At 33.0% G+C, this 22,982-nt stretch overlaps 1 protein-coding gene across 4 annotated transcripts in view; it reads right to left on the bottom strand.

Annotated features, from left to right (window-relative positions):
• The window catches only part of CALCRL (calcitonin receptor like receptor), an 88,954-nt gene extending 77,511 nt beyond the window's left edge, over positions 1-11,443 (bottom strand). For all 4 annotated transcript variants that reach the window (XM_045830482.1, XM_045830490.1, XM_045830508.1 and 1 more), the window contains exon 1: positions 11,217-11,443. The gene's annotated coding sequence lies outside the window, so the exon portion shown is untranslated. The remainder of the gene's footprint in view (positions 1-11,216) is intronic.
• Positions 11,444-22,982: the final 11,539 nt, after the last annotated feature.

Below are 22,982 nucleotides of genomic sequence, written 5' to 3'. Positions count from 1 at the left end.
CTACTAGGAATACCCACTTGTTATTGAAGGGATTGATACTAGCTTGAGAAAGTGTGAAGTATTTCTTCTCATCAAGAGAAATTAGTAATTTTTGCACTTTGGTTTAAAGTGCAAAGTACTTGAATTGAAAATTCTGTCAAGGCTTTTTTACTGTAAAGTTTAAGTGGCTTTTCCATTATTTCATCAAGCTCATTCAATTAGAAATGTCACTCTTCTCTTTTTAAAAGTAGAGCTATTGTATCTTTATTATTATTTTTGTCTATTTTAAGCTACTTGGGACAAAGAAAATGCATTGTAGAATACTGGGTTGCAATGCTGTATATACACACCAAAAATAAATTAAACATAGAATAATTCTTAAAACACAATACAGTTTTTGTTAAGGCATTGTTATCATTTAGTTTTTGTAATAGTAACTTTGTTAAAAGTATACTATCCAATAATGACCACATCAAATAAAGTCAGAAAGTTCAAAAAGTTGTTTTATAATTTACTTTATATTTTGAGCAATACTTCATTTAGGACAGACAGTTTAATCTAAACTAGTTTGTTGCTTATGGTTTAAAATCCAGTTAGTGTCTTACTACATAATATGCTGAAGGGCAATAAAATTACATACAACCTTGATGCATTTTATGTGTATTTTCTCAAATGCTATGGATGTATTTTGAAGATGTATTTCTCAAAAGAAAATTACTGTTTCCTGAAAGATATATACATATCTGGGCTCAGATTGTAGGTGGATGAACAATTAGCACTTTGCTTTAAAATAAAATTGAGTTAGCTATGTAAGTCTCAAACATATGCAAACTCTAAATTAGAGAAGAAAAATATAATTATACATTGTGAATTGTGTTATTCAAAAGGAAAGTCTTGTGATAATACATCATGAGACTCAAACAAATCATGATTTTATTTAATAATATATATGTATACATGTACATCTATTTTAAATTATAAAATAGTACTTTGGCTTTAAGTACGGAAAACTTCCCAAACAATCCAACAATGAAAGGTCCTTCACAGTTGGTATTATGTTTAGAATTATCTTTAAATATTTAATAATCAGCAGTTTTAAAATACCTGATAAAGTATAGATGAACAAACACATACCTTATCACGTATCAAACAGCTGTATAATTTTTTGGCAATGACACAGAATTTGTGTTCCACCATATTGCTTTTTTTAGGACTTATTTTCTTTCTTACAATTTCACTGATAAGTTTTCTTTTTTTACCTTCCTTCTATAGACTTCTTGTGTTATTATCCAGAAAAGCAATAAGTAAGGGAATAAGGCTTTTGTTGGGAGGCAACAGTTGGCAACTTTGCCAGTTTCAACAAGAAATTCTGCCAATTTCAGCCAGTTTGGCCATTTGGGGAAATGCTTCAAAATTTTGTGTTAAAATATTGAGCAACCTTCTCATGTACCCTAGTTTGAAAGGTCACTCTTTAGAATTCAGTGAAACCTGAACACTAAATACATTACAGAGGCATCTTTGCTCATTTATTTTTCTTTTAAAAAAAACAGTGAAGGGGTAAATATTAGGTCGACCTAAGAACAATAAAATGATAATTAGTTTCTGAATATTTTCTCTTCGGCAATGTGTAGTGATTCTAACATCTCCAGAATTTCAGCTTGGCAGTCTATGTATACTGCAAAGAAAGTCATGTTAAGTCACTACCCAGTTTTCTGTGGAGACTAATATAATGAAATACATTCATTCATATAATCATTTTAAAAGTTATTGAATTTATTGGAGTAACATTGGTTAATAAAATTATTATAGGTTTCATGTGTATAATTCCATAATGCATCATCTGTATGTTGTATTGTATGTTCCCCACCCAAAGTGAAGTCTCCTTCCATCACCATTTATCCTCCTTTACCTTCTTTACTTCCCTCCCCCACCCAACCCTCTGGTAATCACCACCCTGATGTCTGTGTCTGTGAGTTTTTCTTTTTTTGCTTAATTGCTTTACCTTTTTCACCCAGCCCCACAAATTCCCTCCCTCCTAACAGTTGTCAGTCTGTTTTTTGTATCTATGATTCTGTTTTTATTTTGTTTGTTCATTTATTTTGTTCATTAGATTCTAAAAATAAGTGAAATAATATGGTATTTGTTTTTCCCTTGACTGGTTTATTTCATTTAGCATAATGCTCTCCAGGTTCATCCATGCTGTCACAGAAGGGTAAGATTTCCTTCCTTTTTATGGCAGAGTAGTATTCAATTGTGTAAAGGCACCACAGTGTTTTTATCCACTCATCTATTGATGTGTGCTTGCACTGCTTCCAAATCTTGGCTATTGTAAGTAACACTGCAGTGAACACAGGGGTTGCACATATTCTTTCTAATCAGTGTTTTGGGTTTTGGGGGAATACTCCAAGAAATGGAATTGCTAAATTTTAAACATTTGCCAAGTACAGACATTTATCTAGGTCCTTAGGATATATTAGTCAGGGAGGAGAGGAACATGCAGAAAAGCTTATACTTGTAGAGCTTACATGTTAGTGGTATGGACAGAAAACAAAAAATAACAGAAAATACATCAATTAGACTAAGTGGTTTGTTGCAAGGTGATTGGTGTTATAAAAAAAAGTTAGGACAAACTAAAAGAGCTAAATCTGAGCAAGATGATTGTGATGGTGTAGGTGTAGGTTTTAAAAAGGTGATTAGGATAAGCCCCATGGGACAGTTTATGTCTCAGCAAAGCCTACAGGGAGGTGAGGGATCAGGCAGATGGATACCTGAGAGAAGAGCATTCCATGCTCATTAAAAAAACCCCGCAGACAACTTTAAATCCTCTTTTAGGTCTGCCAGTTGGTATTAGAAGTGCTACCAAAAAGTAAACTTTTCTGGAGGTGAAGGACTCAATAAAAAGAAGAGACACTAAATCTGACATCCAGGAATCATAAGCCAACAAATAAAAAAAGATTATAATTTTTTTTTCATGTTCAGGTGCTATAGTGATGGATATGTAATGAAGAGGAGAGAAAAGAAGGTATGACAAATTTATAAAGTTACTCAGATGATTTATTCAAATAAACATTTCCTCATTAACTTCTATTATGTTCTATATCAATAAAGTAATATGATACACATTGATCTTTGTTGTTTACTACAATTTAATTTAATGCCAAAGAGTTATTCAAATTAGAGTTGATATACTGTGATAGCTCTACAGATAGGAAAGCTAAAAATTGTATTTAGGAAGGAGAGTTTTCCTTCCATGATTATAACATTATGCAATTATGTCTGGAAGATAAACATACACCAGGATGTAGGACAATACTTGAAGTCTAAACAATTTTGAGTAATTAAGAGCAAAGTATTGTCTAAGTGTAACAATCTAACTTTTTTTAAGCACATGCTATTTCTAGACTTACATCACAGACGTAATGAAAATCTTTGAGGACAAATTGAACTGGAATCTCCTGTTTCTAAGTTAATCCACTAGACATATTTAGCTTAGTCAGGCCTTTAGCTCCAGAAACTACATAAAATGTTATAAGTTTTGAACATGTAGTCTTTTATGATGCATATGGTACTAGAATTGAGGTAGTTGAGGATTTATAATCTTGAATGTGAAGACTTTTATGGTTACTGGTGGTGTGACAGTTGAGAACTTGGTAAGCAAACAGCTTTCAGGTTAATCTGAAAAGTTGCATAGTTAATAGATTTTTCAAGGATGTTTGAGTTATATAAAAACTCAAATATAAACTCTGTTAAGTTTGATATTTTTATTTGCAAGAAAGTATGCTGGAATCTTATCATTAAATATGCACATGTATTAATTTTATGATCAAAAGACTTTGCAAGTCTTTAAAAATAAGTTTTGAGCTGATAACATGGAAGGCAGAAAAGGAAATTCTTTTGGAAAATGTATAATTAAGGAAGTGAACTATTGTGAATAATTCAATTAGTTAAAGTGTTAACACTATTTAGGAAAATTGTTATATGTATTTCACTCCAGTCTTCTTGTTTTAGATGTTAATACTCACTCACATCTCATTCAAAGGCCTTTTTCTTCAAATTAATGAAACCAAACATTCTTCAAAGTTTCATTCTTAAGAATATTACTTTATTAACCACATTTTTTGTGTCTCAAACAATATTTGATACACAGTTATGACATTATTGATGGATTTAGGGTCAAAGAATTCTTTCTCTTAAATCATGAAAGGTCAAATTTGGGAGATCATTATCTTCATTTGACTTCGTATAACATCAGCAATAAGAGGTCTAAGGTATGTAATACATGCAATAGCATAGCAAAATAGTTAGGATTTAGGGTCACAGTAGTCATAGTTAAAAACAGAGCTTTTTCAAAGATAATTGTTTGACTTTGGGCACACCATGTAATTCTCTGAGCTTAATGTGTAAAAGAATGAGAAAAATGTTCCTGTTTAATATACATTTTTAACTTGTTAGAATGAAGAAAATTTAAAAAAATTTTTTTTAAAGATTTTTTATTTATTCACTTTTAGAGAGGGAAGGGAGGGAGACAGAGAGAGAGAGAGAGAGAGACAGAGAGAGAAACATCAATGTGCAGTTGCTGGGGGTTATGGCCTGCAACCCAGGCATGTACCCTGGCTGGGAATCGAACCTGCGACACTTTGGTTCACAGCCCTCGCTCAATCCACTGAGCTACCCCAGCCGGGGCCTAGAATGAAGAAACTTTTTAAGTACCCAAGTTTTATAGAAATTGTAATTAACAACATTAGCTTCATTAGGTTCTGGAATACATTCCATGATGGCAAAAGTGTGACCACTCTAAAAACTTTAGTTACAAACCACACTTGTTCACTTCCCCACTCTTTTGCAGAGATTGTGTTCTGATTGTCTTTATGTTGATTGTGGAATGAGTTTTTGCATAGAAACAAGTTATATCTTTAGCTCTGTTTACAAAAGATTTATGATAAGCACTATAACTTGTTGAACACCTACTAAGTCTCCAGTGCTGGGCTAAAGATTCCCCATGTGTTATTGCATGCACTGCTCACAAAACCTTATAAAACATTAGGATTGTCACTACCATTTTACAGATGAGCAAAGGGAACTAATAAGTGGTAAATTTGGGGCTCATATGTAGATAACCTGGGTCCAAAGTCCATTAAGTTGTACTTAATATAGCTTATATTTTAACTGTGTTTTTTTATTATTTTTTATTTTTTTTGCAATTGATAAGTAGGAAAAATAAAAATAATTTCTTGCTGAGCACACAGTCTCATGGATTAACCAGGAAACCCAAGATTATTTACTTTACCATTGTTTCAACACAATGGGACATTCTACGCTTGAACCTAAGGTTGTGGGAACAGCATCCATTCACACGAGGGACGACTAGACCAGCCACCACCTGGAAAAGGAAGCTGAGTGGTTAGGAGCATGAGCTCTAAAGCCAGATGGCAAGGATTAAGTCCTGGCTCTGCCACTTTAGCTATGGGATCTTGGACATGTTACCTAGCATCTCTGTGCCTCAGTTTTGGAGTTTCTTATCTGCAAACAAATATAATAATACCCCTAGGGCTTTGGGGAAGATTAAATGAGTTTATACCTTAGTAATTAGTTATGGACATGGCACATGGCAAACCCTCCACACTAAATAATCTTAGCAGTAGCAAGCCACCCTTTGAGAGGGGTTCTTTAAAATAAGTAAAGTGTGGAAAATTCACCCACTGCTAACTTCAGGAGAGAGTGCTACAGCAGGGAAGGCAGACTCTCCTGTTTGAGGCAAAAAAAAAAATATTTGTCTCTCATACCTCAGAGATATGTACCCAGTAATGTATCTACCATCTAATAATATTAAGGACCATGGGGTAAAGCTGAGGATAAATATATATATTCACCCAAATAAACTTGACAAGTTCCAAGATATTTTAGTCAGTGAACCAGGAGTTGAAAGAAATTGTGCTTTGCACATTAAAAATGTAACAATGCCCTTACTACACATGACACGGAGATTGTCTGAGGTGTGCTCCATTGCAGGCAACTGCTTCAAACAACAGTACCTAAATTTCTGTAATACAAATGCATGTTTTAATTTGCCTTAGCTAACAAAGTATATTGGCATGTTTTTAAAGAAGATTTAAAACCAACATTTTTCATCAAAAGTAAATTTTGAAAGACCTACGTGTTGTAGATTGGTGAATAAAACAAGGAAATGTATTACTCTGATATAGGTTTCCATTATCTAAGTAAAAACAAGTCTCTTAATTTGCCTCACATTTGAAACTAACACAGAATTCACACCCAAAATCACAGTTTTATATTGACATTCTTTTTTTTAATTTTAGAGAGAGAGAGAGAGATGAAGGAGAGAGAGAGAGAAACATCAACTTGTTCTTCCACTTATTCATGCAGGCATTGGTTGATATTTTTATGTGCCCTGACCAGGAAACTCTCAGCCTTGGCTATCGGGATGGGGCTCTAACCAACAGAACTACCCAGCCAGGGCCTTGACAGCATTCTTTTCTGATAGTTGTCATCCTCCTTATTTTCTCTTACGATGTTATATACTTTTCTCCAGTACTGAACCAAAGTTCCAATATCCCCTTTAAATTACCCTGGGAAAGGATGTGAAATGAATGCTTATGCACAAATAATAAACATTTCAGGTTAATTAGTGGGCATAGGTTCAAGTTAATTCTTATTTTTTTAAATTGAAGAAATCAGGAGTTGGAGATAAGACAAATTTACCTTGGCTTTGGTTGATCAGACTAAGTGTGTGTGCTCATGAGTATGTGAATGATCCTCCACGTGCCTGCACTATAGTGAGAGGGGTGTCTTACGAGTCACCCAGTTGTGACTTAGTGATATTGTTGCTACTTAATACACTTAATGACATGCTCAGAAGTTACTACGGTTTCATGAGAAACACAATGAGCTCAGTTAACCTAAAAGTAATAGAGAAATAACTAGAAATTTATGCAAAATTTTATGCTATATATTTTTAAATTAAACATGTTTCATATTAAGAGAAATAAAATTCCTCTGAAAATTAGGCTCCATCCAATAACCTCAATAAAACACAGAGCTGTAGCTTCAATACCACAGGAGTTATTTATAGATTTATGATGGGTTGAGATGAGATTTTTGTCCTTTTAATTTCAGTAAGGTAAAATATATCATACATTTATTTAAAACACTATAATAACCACTTTGAAAATAATAATATATTGGCTAGTTAGTTTCACATAATACTATTTCTTTCAAATAAGCAAAATAATTTAAGGAAGAAACATGTCCTACAGAAATATTTACAAATTAACATCTAAAAAAATAAGAGTAGTATTTTAATATACATAAACCTTAACTCAGTTCAAAGCAAGTGATTCTAATTTATTTTTTAAAAATAAAGACTTTTATTGTGTTGTTAAAAATTAAATTTATTTCTTGTTTTCATAAAATAAACACAAATTGAAAATTTAATTTGATTTTGAGATTTCTCAAATATGGGAAAATGCTGGGATTATTTGATTTAATGAACAACACTATAATCTTAATTTGACATAAAAGTAACCTGGATTATTGAAAACTTTTCTGTTTAAATTGCAACTGAAATACAATGCCTAAAAATATTCTTTATTACTTAAATGGATTTTGTTGATTTAATTGTCACATTTAATTCAGAGATTCTTTTTTACTAAATCATGCTATCTCAATACTTATATTCCAAATTTTACAACTAAGTGTATTCTATTTATTATTTCTTCAATTTTATACTTTAAGTCTGTGTATCTTCAAAATTATAAGTCAACTTGTAAGCAGGTAAACTAGAATGAAGGTGTGAGAGCTATCCAGATACTATTTGAGTTGCATATTTGCTATTGAAAGAATTTGGGCAGGAATGGTTGTCTACGTGAATAAAATAGAAAAATGATTGAGACAGTTGGTTAGTATGCAGACCTGATCTTGTATTTCTGGTAAATATTTATTTTCCACCTAATTGCATTTGGACATTTTCTGACATTAAATAAGAGGATTTATTGAATCATTTAAAAGTGCAGCATGGTAGAAATTCTTTGGAAGAAAAGAGAGCTTCCCTGAGAGATTATAAACATTTATAGTTCATACATAGACTTCCAAACCAGACTCAGACAAGTGTTTTAAATAGTTGTGTACTGATTTTCCATTTTCAGTGTATTCTCTGACAGTCTAATGGAGTCAAGAAAAAAGAGGTGCTACAAAATTGACCCCTTGGAGTGTTTTTCTTAACATCATTGCAACCATACAGCTTATGTTTGTGGGTTAAAAGCTTCTCTGAATCTTAAACAAAGATAAGGAACGAAGCCAAAGACTTCCAACAATTTTCTTTGAATATATTTGTTTTCTGAAAAGATGACAGCATAATTATGATATCTCTAAAAACAATTAGTTTTTCAAACTGTGTTCAAATTCATAGAGCATGAAGTAAGTTTTGTTTAGTGAATACATATGTTAATAATTTAAAAATATTTTGCTAATTTTTCTATGAGGTTCTAGAGCAATCCTTAAATATTAGTTACTAATTTTAACCATGTGGAAAAAGTTGATAGCAAATTATGATCTAGAAATATGTTATGATGATATTAACTAAAGTCTCATGAGTTTTTACGTGCTTATCAAAGAACTTTTCCACATTAACATAAAACATATAAGATAATTGTTTTAGTCATAATATTTTTAACTGAAATTAAAAGTTCTGTTATGCATGAAAAAATAATGGAAAAAATGATTTCAATAAATATGCCAAGGTGTTGACTCCATTTAAATTTCATTATATTTAGGCATCACCTGTGAGTAAAATACATATATCTTGGTCATTCTTTAATATAATTTTAAAATTAGAGGGAATGGGTGAAGAGGTGAGGGGGTTAAGAAGTAAAAATAGTTACAGAGTAACCCTGGGGATGTAAAGTGCAATATCGGAAATGGAGCAGCCAAAGAACTTATAAGCATTACCATGGACATGAACAATGGTGTGGGGATTGCCTCAGGGAGTGGGAGTTTTGGGCAAAAGGGGTAAAATTGGGACAGCTATAATAGCATAATTAGTAAAATATAATTTCAAAACATTACAGGCCCATATTTTTTTATTTTACCATTCTATTTTTCAAAACATATTCTAAACATTTATGTATTTTAACTAATAAAAATAACATGTTAGTATGTGCTAGACATATTTTTTAAAAGACCTAGTAGTATAACCAAAGCATATTTCTTGAAGATATTTGGATATTGCAGGTAAAACATATTTTAGTTCATATTATTCATATAATTTCTCAATTCTGTATCATTTTATATATTTAGAACTGGCCTTAAACTCTGCTTGGTTTTGTGATGCTACAGGATAATGCCATCTAGAAAAATTAATTAATTCCTTATGGTTTGAAAGCCTACATTGATGCTCTGACATTCTCTTATCATTAAAAAACAAACATAATGTAATAATGTGAATTTTTACTTCACACTTTCAAACATTTGAAATGTTTATTTCAAATACTATTTTCTTAAATAATAAGTCTTTGCCTAATGACTGTCAGTATTCATTGCCTAGTGCTATACAACAGTATTTTTTTAAAAAATAAAGACTATAATTCATATTATTAATACAATTATAAAAATTTAATTAAATTATGCAAGTAAATTATAGGATTTGGTTAGCAATTAAAAAGAATTTAGAGAAGTTTGGAGAGTTCCAAACTTGATATTAATATAATACCTTCTTCTAAGAAAATAATCTAAATTAAAAATGTGTTTTAATTTTTGTTACTAATGCATGGCATTGGGTTAGGCATTTAATGTGTTCTTTCCATTTCCTCTTCTAATTCTCTAATGGCTATTTACAAGGTCATATTCTAAAAACACTTTTTCCATTTGTAGCCATGTGGCAGGGAACTCAATACAATTAATAATAGAAGGGAGACAGGAAATCAGCCAGTTGTTTAAAAGAGTCACAAAAATAAGACTTAATTGAAATTTACATTATTTGGAGAAATGTGTGGTGAAAAAATGAGCATAAAATTACCAAGGAGTTACTCAGAGAATGAGTTTGTAGCCTTCTATTAATGTGCTGGATTATAAGTGATTAAGAACAGGATTTCTCCATTGAAGGACATTTTGCAGACTGTAATTTCATTTAGGTAAGGAAATGTATGTAAATTACATCAACCAATATAATTGAACCCGAACCTGGTACCTACTTTTGACTAACCAACAAATTTCTGATATCTCTATACAACAATTTATTAAGTGGACTCTATAGTTTCTAAGTGTCCAGGATAGTCTGTACTATGGGAAGAAGCATTAACAGATGTTTTATCTCTACATTTTGGTCACATGTATCCTGAAGACTCTTTCTTTAAAAATGCACACTTCACTTTTTTGTTTATTAATTGGATATACTCATTTGGGAAACTTTTGTTACTTTTCTTTATCCGCAATTACCTGACCATCACAAACTCCCCTCAAAACATGGCAGAAAGACACCAGACAAATTGCAGGAACACATTCCCTTAGCTAAAGACATTTGAAATTAGAGTTGACATAGAAATCTCAACATTTTCTCAACCCCAGCTGTTTTTTTCCTTTGTAGTCCACCCCTTCTCCAACACAGCGGAAGCAGTTCAGGCTTAGCAAAAGAGTACTTTAAACACATCTGGCAACAATGAACAATGAAAATTCCATTAGTCCAATAGTTAGAGATAAATAGAGGTAAAAGAAATATAGGAGGCAAGTATAATAAACCCAAAACGATTACTTTCCTTTGAATTCTTCATTGTGTTCAATTACAGAGTGAGCCTCTGAGACCCCAAAAGTAGTTATTCTTCCACCCCTTTCTTAGAATACTGATTATATGGAAAGTTTAAAGGCACTTCCTGAGGTGAAAAATGTTTTCCAGCTGTTAAAATTCAAGCTTAGCTATTAGTAGAGCTAATTTTGAAAGGCATTGTTCCCTGAATAAGATATTTGTCTAGATGTATGACTTTTAATCCACTTTGATTTTTATTACTTACTAAATTTATTTTCTGGACTATCACTATACATGATATTGTCTAATAGTAAAATATTTTATCTACATTTTGGGGTAATATATTGCGGTTTCTTTAATGTGAAATAAATGAGAATATGTTTCAACACATTTCAATGTCCCTGCATTCTATAGCAGAAATATGGCCAAACTGCATGAGAATACTACTCAGAATAAATATACTTATTTTGAAGAATACACTTACCCCCAGTTCAGCTCCTAAGGCAATTCTTGGTGAAATATTCTTAGGAGGGAATTTGATCTGAGATTCCACAGAAGAGATTTACCCCCAGGCAAGGTGGGGAAGCGTGAAAGCCTTGCAATGTGATCCTGCAGGCAGGGTGAGGTCCAGTTAGCAGAGCTGGATGATCCTAAAGCAGGAGGTGACACTCTCTGCTGGAGAGAAAGGGTTGCTCTGAGTAGATTGGAAGTGTTGTCACATTGTAAGTGCTCAGCAGCAGAAGGGAAACATCAGAGCTTCCTGTTACATCACTCTGACCCCGCCTGCAGTTAGTGTTAGGTTACTTTCTTTCTCAAATAACATACCTCAGGAGAGCAGCACTCGTTCCTTATTCTAAGACAAGAGCAAGAAGCAGCCTGATCAGACAGAGATCATATGCAGTATGAATAAATTGTTAGCAGGAAAAACTGGCTGGATTTTACCTTGACTGTTAGAACTTGTCAAACAGAGCCGCCTGTGATTTGAAGGAAATCTGAATGTAATATTCTGTTAAGAATTAAAAGAGTTAGGGGAGTGTGTGTGTGTGTGTGTGTGTGTGTGTGTGTGTGTGTGTGTTGAATTATACTTCACAACATATCCAAGGAAGTTCTTTATTTTCTTCATATATGAACACAGGAAAATAATAACTGCATCTGTAGTAATTAATTCTCTGATCCAACTCTTACTAATTTGGAGCTTTGATAATCAGAGCTATTCCATGATCAGTTTTCCATGAAAAATTGAAGAAACTTTATTCTGTAGATTTTTAAACATTTTGTTTTATTTTGACATTAGTATGTGTCTGTGTTTTATAAACAAAAGCACTGTATGTGTACATGTATATATGTAGAATTATTTTTCACTATATGTATATTAAAGAAAATAAACTTGAAAACATAGTCATAAATTTAAATAAATTGCACATATTTCAAAATTTGACTTATCATTTATAAAATTAAAAGTATTTTATAATACATTTATTCCTCAAAACAGCCTTAACAAAAATGCATTTAATTTACACACATGATATTATAAACAATTTAAAATTTGTAACACAATTTTTTAAAGAGCTTCACCTCAAAAGATAATTTTATTCATATTTGTTTAATAAATCACTAGGGAAGAAAGTTTTAAATTTGAAATGTGCTTGTCTTTTGATATTTTGGTAAGTGTGTGAATATACAACAGTAATTATAATTCCTCAAACCTAAACAGCATTAAAAACTGCTTAATTTATCCAAGCAGCAATTTTCTTATCTGTAAACTAGAAAAGATGGATCAAATAATATCTAAATCACTTACATCTCTAAAACTTTGAATCAACAAACCATGTAACATGTAGAAATAAATAAGATATTTGATGTTCATTCCATTCTTAGTAAACTTGGAATGAGAGGTACTGAGAAATTGGTAAGTTACTGAAATTCTGAAGCTAAATGGGCTGCTCACACTCCTTGTGGGCAGACCAGCAAAGGAAAACAAAGCTACAGAAACCACGGGGATATCATGTTTCTGATGCACTGTGCTCTTTCTAACATTTTGTTACCTGGATCCATGGAATAAACAGTCTTCGATGTTAAGATCAATAGAATCAAAGCCAGTAAAATATACACACATATAAAAATAGGATACATACTAACCTCTATCAATTATAGTTAAACACGTTGTAAGAAACTGAGTTATACCTATTTGGTTACTAAGAGATAGAAAGTAATCAATGAGTTACATTGTCAGGTTATTAAATATTGTATTCCCAGTTATGGCTTGGTTTGTTTTGCCTTGGGAGGCTGGTGAGACGGTATTTAATTCTGAGCTATTTCCCTCAGCCCCTGAGAAGAAAATTCAGTGGTTCAGGTTATTAATGGCTCCATTAAACAGTGGATCTTTAATCAGAATACCAATGTGAAAAGTCCTAGGTGAAAGAAAGCTTTGCTAAATTCTGCTGTGGAGAGAGCACACTTCTCAGGGAACCACTGAAAAAGAAGCAGAAAGCCCTTGGACTGGACCAGGAGACATGAAATTCCAGACCTGGTTCTGACACTTTGTATGTGACCTTTGACAGTACATTTTAGGTCTTGATGTTCCAGTCTTAAAATTTGGAGCCAAGTAATAGACTTTAATATCTGAGTCATTTCTGTTCAAGAATTCTCATCTCCATGATGAATATAATCTGTTCTAGAAAGGGATCAATATATAGCTTTGAATTTAAGTTATGGAAAACTTAACTGATTTTATTTGTCTAACCCTAGTAAAGTCTAGTGAATTATGAACTCATGTCATAAGACTTAAATTTTAAATGAATGTTCTTTCTCCTCTACTATATATCAAAGGTACACTATCTGGAAAGCTAACAGAAATTACAGTATTTATATTAAAATTATTGGTCAGGCATATGGTTATGACCCATGAAGACTCTTGGGTAACTTTTATCACTATCACCTATAAACCCGAATTAGAAATAACAGGCAAACTGCATCTCACTAATCAGATCCTTAGAGCTGCCCTTTTATAAACTCTGGATGGAATAAAGGGCATAAGGACTTCCAGCAGCCACGCTGGGTATGAAGGGACAAGTGAAACGATAAAATGCAAACTCCTCAATACACAGTAACACATGACAGCAAATATTTGGGAAAATACAATAGAACAAAAAAAATAAATAATCAATGAGATGATTCTTAGACAATGTGGCATTAATTCAGCCTTATGTACTTCATATATACAATAATATTTTTCCAGAACAGATTGAAGACACTTGAAATCATTTACTAAGTAGTGATCAAATCTGTATTTTGAGTCAGATATTACATTAGTTGTGTGGAAGTTTAAGAAATGTACAGTGTGCCCTGCTATCTAGTTGAGAATGAACATGCTATTTTTTATTATTAAAACCAAAGGATTGATTCTTCACTCTAATTGTGCACATAATTCATCATCTTTAGGGAAATTATAATGCTGCTTTAAAATATTTACTATGGATATGAATTGGAAAAGAGTGGAAAATGTTAAATTTGAAGTGATAACATTATATCAGTACATATATAGATAAGTCTATTTACTACTATTACAGAATGTCTTCTAGTATTTTAAAATGTGTTTCCCCAAAAGAATCATACAACATATCAAAAACAATTGACTAAAAATCTGCCTATTCTGTTCATTGATTCTTAAGTTCCGATGGCTTTGGTTCTTCCAAGGAACTCACCATTTTCTCATAGATCATCATGAGCTCTACTCCTCTAAAAGGAGTACGTGTTACTGGATTTAAAGAGCTGGCACTGGCAAATGAGATATGTCATGGACCAATTAAAGATGAATATTTGAGTACAACTAAATTAAAAAAGGCTCATTTAAATGAGGCTACAAAATGGACTTCCTCAGGGTAAGCACTCATAATTAGGGCGATCATATGCTACAGAGTGCTAAGGTCATCCCAGTTCATATTTCCATGCTCACAATTGTGCTGGTTTGGATAAAAAATTACATACGGTCACCCTGGCCATACTTATCCGAGCAGTACGTAACTACAGAGAAGGAGTAATTCATTTGGGAAACTTAAATCCCTTTTCCCAGAATAGTTTAAAATAGTTCTTCCCAGTTCTAGGAAAACAGAACTTCCCAGTTTCCTAGTTTGAGTTGGCCTTGATAAAGATTGCCCTCTCATCTCTTGATATGTATGTTTGTGAATTGATTCTGAAATGCTTCTTATTTGCTGAATATCAATCTCAATTGTGACCTAAACGATTTATTTAACTTTGTGTGTATGCATGTTGACCCTAAGTAGCATTTGATTAAATGATTGTGTCTCATATTTTGCTTGAAAATTTAATTTTTAAATTATAAAGATGCCAAATAGTATGAATGTTTTCTCAGTACAATTTGATTCAGCTATTGTCATAGTTACATAACTTTTAAAATTATTTGCAATTGTGATTTTTCTCTTCAATAATTCATTCATGTTTAACCTCAATCTATTATATACAGTGAATGTTTTTAAATAAAAAGGAGTGTGGAACTGTATATAGTGCATATATTAAAGCATAATATGATGTATTTGCCTAAAATTTCTTAACCCCTTCGGGAAAGCATCAAGTCCTTTTTCTATGTAGCTCTGAGGAGTTGGGCAGCTATGGTCTCATCCTGCCATCTAGTGTTAAACATTCTCAAATTACAAAAGTTACTCCCTTAACTGAAATCATCATAAAACTCTATTTTTTTTTGTATAATGAAATAATATCCCATCAACTAAGGAAGATTCCTAAGAAAACATTTTGATGCACATGGTAACTAGAGTTATATGTGCAGGTACCTATTGTAGACTACACAACTCAAGTATCAATTTACACATTGTGAAAAAAATGTTTCATAAAATATTTAGATGCAAAAGCAATCTTGAATTAAATAAATATTAATACATAAGTCCAACCATACAAATTAAAATGACATTTCACCTTTTGCCTTTCAATATATGTGTGAATATTTGAAATGATCTAGATGTAGACAATTCTGAAGCCCCCAGCTAGGCTAAAGTGGACTAACTCCTACATATCTGGTTGGAGATACAAATCAAATATTTGAAAGCCTACAGTGGAGTGAAAGGTGGCTCACACCTGGAAAACACGGCCCTTAATATATCCAAACATGAAAAATGTTTGTTCTATTGCTGTATGCTGGAAAAAACTCAATCATTGGCTATAATCCTGTTCTAGCTGAATACAGCTGACATTTTAGAAAGACAGCATTTGGGTGCATATTAATTATCTCTAAGATCCATCTCTATAAACATGTATTATCAGAGAGCAAAGTCTGTAAACCACAGCCATCCATGGACACATATTAACTGATCATATATCATGTAATATATGTTTGGATAGATACTGGTATCCAGTGTTTGGAAATAAGGACTTGACTCTTGCTTTCAAGGAATGTATTTTCTAACCCAAAGTAGACATTTAGAGAACTATGCTTATTATTGCTCATACTGTTCAAATACTCAGATTGCTAAGAAGTAATACGCTCAGTGACTGAAAGAGATCAGGACTAAGTAGATAGGAAGGCAGGATGAATGCATAACCTAGTTCTTACAGAGAAGCATTTTCTCAGAGAAACAATTACCATAAATGCTCCGGAACCTAAAAGGAAGAGATATAAAGTGTTCCACAGATAGGAAGAAGTCATTCCTTGGTAGAGCTTCTCAGAAGCAGAGACTGAGAGAAGGGTTTGGGTGCCCATGATTATTGAGGGAGTGCTCTGTAGATTTTAGAGAAGAGCATTAAGGGAGTGCATGAAGCAGGACTGGGAATACTAATGAGGTGAGCAAACCATGTGAACTCAGGTAAAATCTGGGCTTGGCCTAATTTATGGGTGTAAGGGTCTGGAGTGTAAATTGCAAGTCAGAGTTGTCCTCCCTGAGGCAAGGGAATGTATTTTTAGCAGTTCCTTGTTGGTCAGTGGTTGTATGAGCCACTCTGGGGGTGGGGAACATTATTTCTAGGGAAAGTAACTACCATCCGCTGAGGACAATTTGCGGAAGGATGAAGTTGGGAAGTATCAGCAACCAATTTTCCCAGCAACAAAGAGATGAGTGCACCAGCTCAAGAAAGAATATGTGGGAAGGGCATCAAAACAGAAGACATCTGTAATAGTGTCGACAATAAAAATAAAGAAAAAAAACTGAGTTTACTAGAAAGACTATTGAAAGTAAAGAACACCTGTTCAAGTGTTGCACCTGGGTTGTTCCCAGAGTCTGGAGACCAGTGAACAAGAAGAGAGTCCCATGTGAATACATGGGGACTTAGGACGTAGGGCCTGTAGATTGTGGTAAGAAATTGTATTTTTTATCTGCGTGCAGTGGTTCATGGAATTTAAGTCAAGTTTTGTGCTGTGTTTGGGTGTGGCTGGGTGTGGTGGAGTGGTAGGCCTGGGATGAGGAGGCAAGTACAAAAACTTTTCCTTGGAAATATTTGTATATCTTTTAGCAAAGTTATTAGTTGAAATTAATGTCTACAATGCTACCCATAGGACCGTATATACGATATTTGTAGATATTCAAAAAACAAAAACACTACAGTTAGAGACTCTCTTTTTGGGGGGATTCATTATAAGAACATGTAAAAACATTCAATTTGGGGTTGTATTAATTAAAGTACTTAGCACTATCTAGTAGTACTTTCTCAGTTTCTGTTCTGTTTTAGGGGAAGTTGAGGAAGAAAAATAAGTGTTGATAATTGGAATTTTTCAAGAAATATGCTGTTTTAGATGTTTTCTTTAACTCCGTGAATATTTTATTTCAACTTTTTAGATGAGGGAACTGATTCTTAGTAAGTTTATACAACTGGAACTTGATAAAAAAAAAGGGAACTTGAAACCTAAGTTGTTTGGTTTTTAAATCTGTCCTTCTTTATAACATGATTTGTAAAATATTTAATCTGGCAAACTCCTTCAGATATTTTTGGAGGAAATTATATGGAATATAAGTCAAAGGATATTAGTTATGGAGGTTTCAGCGAGATATTTCTCATTGAGAAAAAGAAAATAATGCGAACTGGCAAGAGAGAAACACACAGCACCATGTTCAGCACTTACACTAAACGTCACCACTAGGTCAGCTCTCTGTTTAGATACGTCTGTAGTCTAGTTTCTAACCAGATCACACATTTCCAATGTTACTCATATTTGAATGATAGTGTATGTTTCTGAATGCTTGGAAGGATGGCACAGGGAACAATGATCATTTTTAATTTGAAATTTCTAAGAAACAAAAGATATTTCAATATTTTTAAATGAGTTCTATATAATGAACATAGGTTTATTAGAAAAATAGAACATTCACTGATTTTACCCTTTTGTATTTGTGTTAAAATTTCATATTAAAAATATTATTAGCATCTCTCAGGCAATTATTTCAAAAACATTACTAAAAAAATTTCAAATTAACAAATATATATGATTTTTATATTTTCCTTAGTTAATCTTGTTAATAGAAAAAACACTTTATTATTTATGCTCCTCACTCTTCAATCTATAAAATTTCTACTTCACCAAAGTCTATCTAAAAGTTCCTTCTGGAACTTTCCATGTTTGATTTCTTTGAACAGCTCAAAAAGACTATTTTCTAAAATTTTGAAATGTTAAATATTCAACAAATTGTAATGCCAATGACTACCATTGTGTTGAATGCTCATGATGTAGCGAACACTATGCTAAGTTCTTTATGGGTGTGCTTACTTTTGCCATCACAATCATTTCACGAACAAGAGAGAAGATTAGGGATACTGAGGCTAAGTGAGCTAAAATCCAAGTTTATTTGAAGCCAAATCCAGTGTTATTTATTATTGTATTTTGTTTGATGTTTTATTTTTTCTTCCACAATTCTTAAAAATATTCAGTCATGTCTGACAGTTTACTGACTGCCAGTAGAGACAAGAAAAACTGTGTACTGGATATTAGAGATTTTCTCCGTCAGTTACCTAGAAGGTGATCGCAGTTAGTCTGTGCCTGTGTGTACGTGCGTGCGTGCGTGTGTGTGTGTGTGTGTGTGTAGCTTGTAAAGGAGAAAAGTAAGAGGAATATGCAGAGTTAAATAAAAATTTTCCTAACATATACTTAGCTTTAAAACTTTAAACAATTTATCATTGAACAGTGGCAGATATTTTGAGTAGAAAAAGTGGTAATTGTTTATTTCTTCATCTCTGGAAAAGCCATTTCTTGGCGCGATGGATCATTTAGGTAGCTCACAGCTGTTCACATTTTGAAACTCTCTGCAGATTTCCCTAGAGAGATTTACAAATTTTGCGGAACATTCTGTTTAGAGTGGGGAATATTTTTAAAAGAAGGAAGACCATTGGAAAGTCAAAATTCTTACATCTTGGTTTCAAAATTTACTAAGGGGAAGGAAGTAGCAGCTTCCTCTGCCTTCTAACTCCACAGCACCTGCAGTTTAAAAAAGTGTTCCATAAATTGGAATCACACCCTCTGTGAAAATACAGATTAAATATGGTTAAAGACCCTGAAGACACTCGGGTTTACAAATGATTTAGCTGATGTTATTTCATAGTGAGGGAACGACAAATCATCAGTAATGTTAATAAGAATGGATTAATTATGGCTACTTAGGATTTGCTTAAAACTTACTAGAACAAACTATAGATTGAAATAAAAAAATTTGGTACTAGAAATAATTTATTCTTCACTAAATTTTGCTAGCTCTTTTAAGAATGATTTTAAAAGAGAGTAAATACTTTAAAAAATGTTTCAAAACTTTCCATGAACTTTAAATGCCAAGATGACAGTGTAAATTGGAAGCAGATGTATCATTTTCTTTAGGATGCATGTAATATTGGCAGGGAGAAAGTTCATCAGAAAATGTTGCTCTAATTGTAAATAACCCCCAAATGTTAAGTCATTTAGAATCTCTCAAAGTGAGTGGGTCCCCGTGTAAATTAATAACTTGAATGCTTATCATAAAATCTCTTGACATTTGAGGATCTAGCAGGCACTAAAAAACAAAATCTGTTACAGGTGTCGATTTGTATATGGCAAATTGCATCAAAATAGGCTACTTTTGAAGAAATATAGCAGATCACCAAAACTGACCATATTATGCTAGAAGAATACAGTTATTACAAGCAAGGAGCCTAGCAATGATGATTTTTTATTTTTAATCACAGAATATTTTTTACATATTTTATCTCACTCTTGGTGTTGGATGCATTTAACTAGAAAGTGTTAAATGTTTATATTTATTTTAATTATTTATTTAGCAAAGCACTATAAGAACATATGCGAAAGATCAATTAGCATTAAAGGTTTAATAAGCTGTTCCATTTTTGCCATTAAGAAGTACAATTCCATCTTTATTTCTACTTCCCTGTTGTATGTGACTCATTCCCTCACATTCTTCCTTATCCTTTATGAATTTTCTCTTCCTCACTAGTACTTGAAGGTCTTTGTCTACATGTGTAGAAGGTGTGTTGAGTGGCTTTGCTTTTGTTGGAAACAATACATCATTTCAATAGAGAAAATCTATGTAATTTATTCTATACAGTCCCTCTCCCCTCTCTTTTATCTTTTCTATTTTTTTTGGGGGGGGGGGGATTCTGTTGTTTCAAGGATTGGCTCCCTAATTGATTTCCTAATTCTCTCATTTTTTCCTAGCCCATTTTTCTTTTCTATGGCTTTTTCTTTCAATAGCCTAGAGATTTTCTGCACTCTTCTTCTAGTTATTGATTTTAAATAAATGTTTATTATTTTTAACATTTTTTCCTTTTGTTGATAATACTCACCTGAGGATATTTTTATTGATTTGAAAAAGAGAGAGAGAGAGGCACTTTGATGTGAAAGAGGAATATCAATTGGTTGCCTCCTATATGTTCCCTGACTGGGGATCAAACATGCAACCTTTTTATTACATGAGACAATGCTCCAACCAACTGAGCCACCTGGCCAGGGCCATCTTTTTTCCCCTTTATAATCTAGGACTTTTGTTGTCTTTTCTCTGCATATACTAATTATAAGGGTTACAGTAAATAGAAAAATACTTAGCTTTTTATATCTCTTAATAGCGTAGCATTTAAATTATTTTATGGAGTTTTTCTCTGAAAGTTTTTTATGTATCTTTTGTGTAATTTACTATAAGGTATGTTAGGATTTTTGTTCTGTTCTAGCTAGCACATATTTTCTACAATTTCTCTGTTTGGTATACAGTAATGCTATTGATTTCATATGTTAAAATTGCATATAGCAATGTTGTTGAACTCCAATATTACTTCTAATTGTTATCTTATATCCTCTTGGATTTTCAGTTATGAAAAGCATATGAAAATAACTCCAATGCAAGATTTGTTCCTAATTTCTACTTATCTTTTGTATTGTCTGTAAATTTATGACTTCCTGCATATGTTGAATAATAGTAGTAATAGAAAGCATCTTGGCCTTATTCTTGGGTTTAATGGGAATGTTTCTAAGTACTATGTTTATCAGATTAAGGAAGATCTCTCTAGTTTTCAAAGTTTTTATGTGTGAAACAAGAGTTGAAATTAATGAAATGTTTTTTCTTTATCCACTGAAAATAATAATTTGACTCATACTTTTTCATATTTTTGTTTTATTACATTAAATAATGATGAAATTTGAGCCACCTTTATGTTTCTCAATAAATTATCAGTATTACAGTATTACATTTTTTTCTTTTGCCTCATATTCCAGTTTGGCTCAGGTACTAATTGGTATCTTTTTTAAAAAATTGAAATTTTCCTGGCTGGCATAGCTCAGTGAATTGAGTGAGGGCTGCGAACCAAAGTGTCGCAGGTTCCCCCAGCAACCACACATTGATGTTTCTCTCTCTCTCTTTCTCCCTCCCTTCCCTCTCTAAAAATAGATAAATAAAATCTTTTTAAAAAATTGAAGTTTTCTTCATCATGGATTTCTGAGTTAGGTCTAAAGAATTTTTTAAAAGATTTTTAAAATTTATTTTTTTTAGAGAGGGAGGAAGGGAGGACAATAGGGAGAGAAACATCAGTGTGTAGTTGCCTCTCATGTGCCCCCTACTGGGGACCTGGCCAGCAACCCTGGTATGTGCCCTGAGTGGGAATCAAACTGGAGACCTTTTGGTTCTCAGGGCAGCACTCAGTCCACTGAGCCACACCAGCCAGGGCTTGAGTTAGTTTAAAAAAATATTTCTCTCAGCTACTCACATATTTTATGTCCCCTCAAATTTAGTGCCTAGAGCAAGTGCCTCACTTGCCTCACTATAGCCCCGGCCCTGCCCATCATATCACAAATGCCAGACAGTGTTCATCCCACCCAGAAGCTGGGAGTGGGATTGTGAATCAAACATGGTCAATCAGTCTAAACATAATGTTCAGGTCAAATCTAGTGAAAGAACATTTGGGTCAAAGACAGTAAGACCAGGATTATTTTTTTTTAATTAAGACTTTATTTTTTAAAGCAGGTATAGGTTTACAGTAAAAGTGAATGGAAGGTTAGGCGTTTTCCCATATATCCTCTACTGTGACATGTATACATAACCTCCCCCAATATCAGCATCTCTGCCAGAGTGCTACATTTGTTATAACTGTAAACCTACATTGACATATCACTACAATCCAAAGTCCATAGTTTGTATGAGGGTTCACTCTTGGTGTTGTACATTCTGTGGGTTTGAACAAAAGCGCAGTGGCCTGCATCCACCACTATACTGTCACACAGAACAGTTCCACTGCCCCAAACTCTTCTGTGCCCCCTCTGTGCATCCTCCCACCCAAATGCTTGACAGTCCCTGTTTGTTTTAATGCCTCCATAGTTTGCCCAGTCCAGAATGTCATATAACTGGAATCATATGGTACCTACAAAGCCTTTTCTGATTAGTTCCTTTCACTTAGTAATGTGCATTGAGTTTTTCCCATGTTTTTTCATGGCTTGGTAGTTCATTTCTTTTTGGCACTAAATAGTATCTCACTGTCTGGATATATCACAATTTATTTAGCCATTGACCCACAAAAGACTAAAGGATGTTTTAGTTGATTCCAAATATTGGCAATTATGAATAAAGTTGCTAAAAATCTGTGTCAGGTTTTTGTGTGGACATAAACTTTCAACTCCTTTAGGTGAATACCAAGGAGTGTGCTTGCTGGATGGATTATTAAGATATGTTTTAGTTTTGTAGGAATCTGCCAAACTGTCTCCCAAAGTGGCTATACCGTTTTGCATTCCCACCAGCAATGAATGTATTTAATATGAGTTGCTCTTGTT

This window comes from Phyllostomus hastatus, unplaced genomic scaffold (genome assembly GCF_019186645.2).
Source record: "Phyllostomus hastatus isolate PE091 unplaced genomic scaffold, TTU_PhHast_1.1 phas_contig_1, whole genome shotgun sequence".
NCBI classification, from domain to species: Eukaryota; Metazoa; Chordata; class Mammalia; order Chiroptera; family Phyllostomidae; genus Phyllostomus; species Phyllostomus hastatus.
Note: the sequence above shows the minus strand (reverse complement) of the source record. Positions and strands in the feature narration are given on the sequence as shown.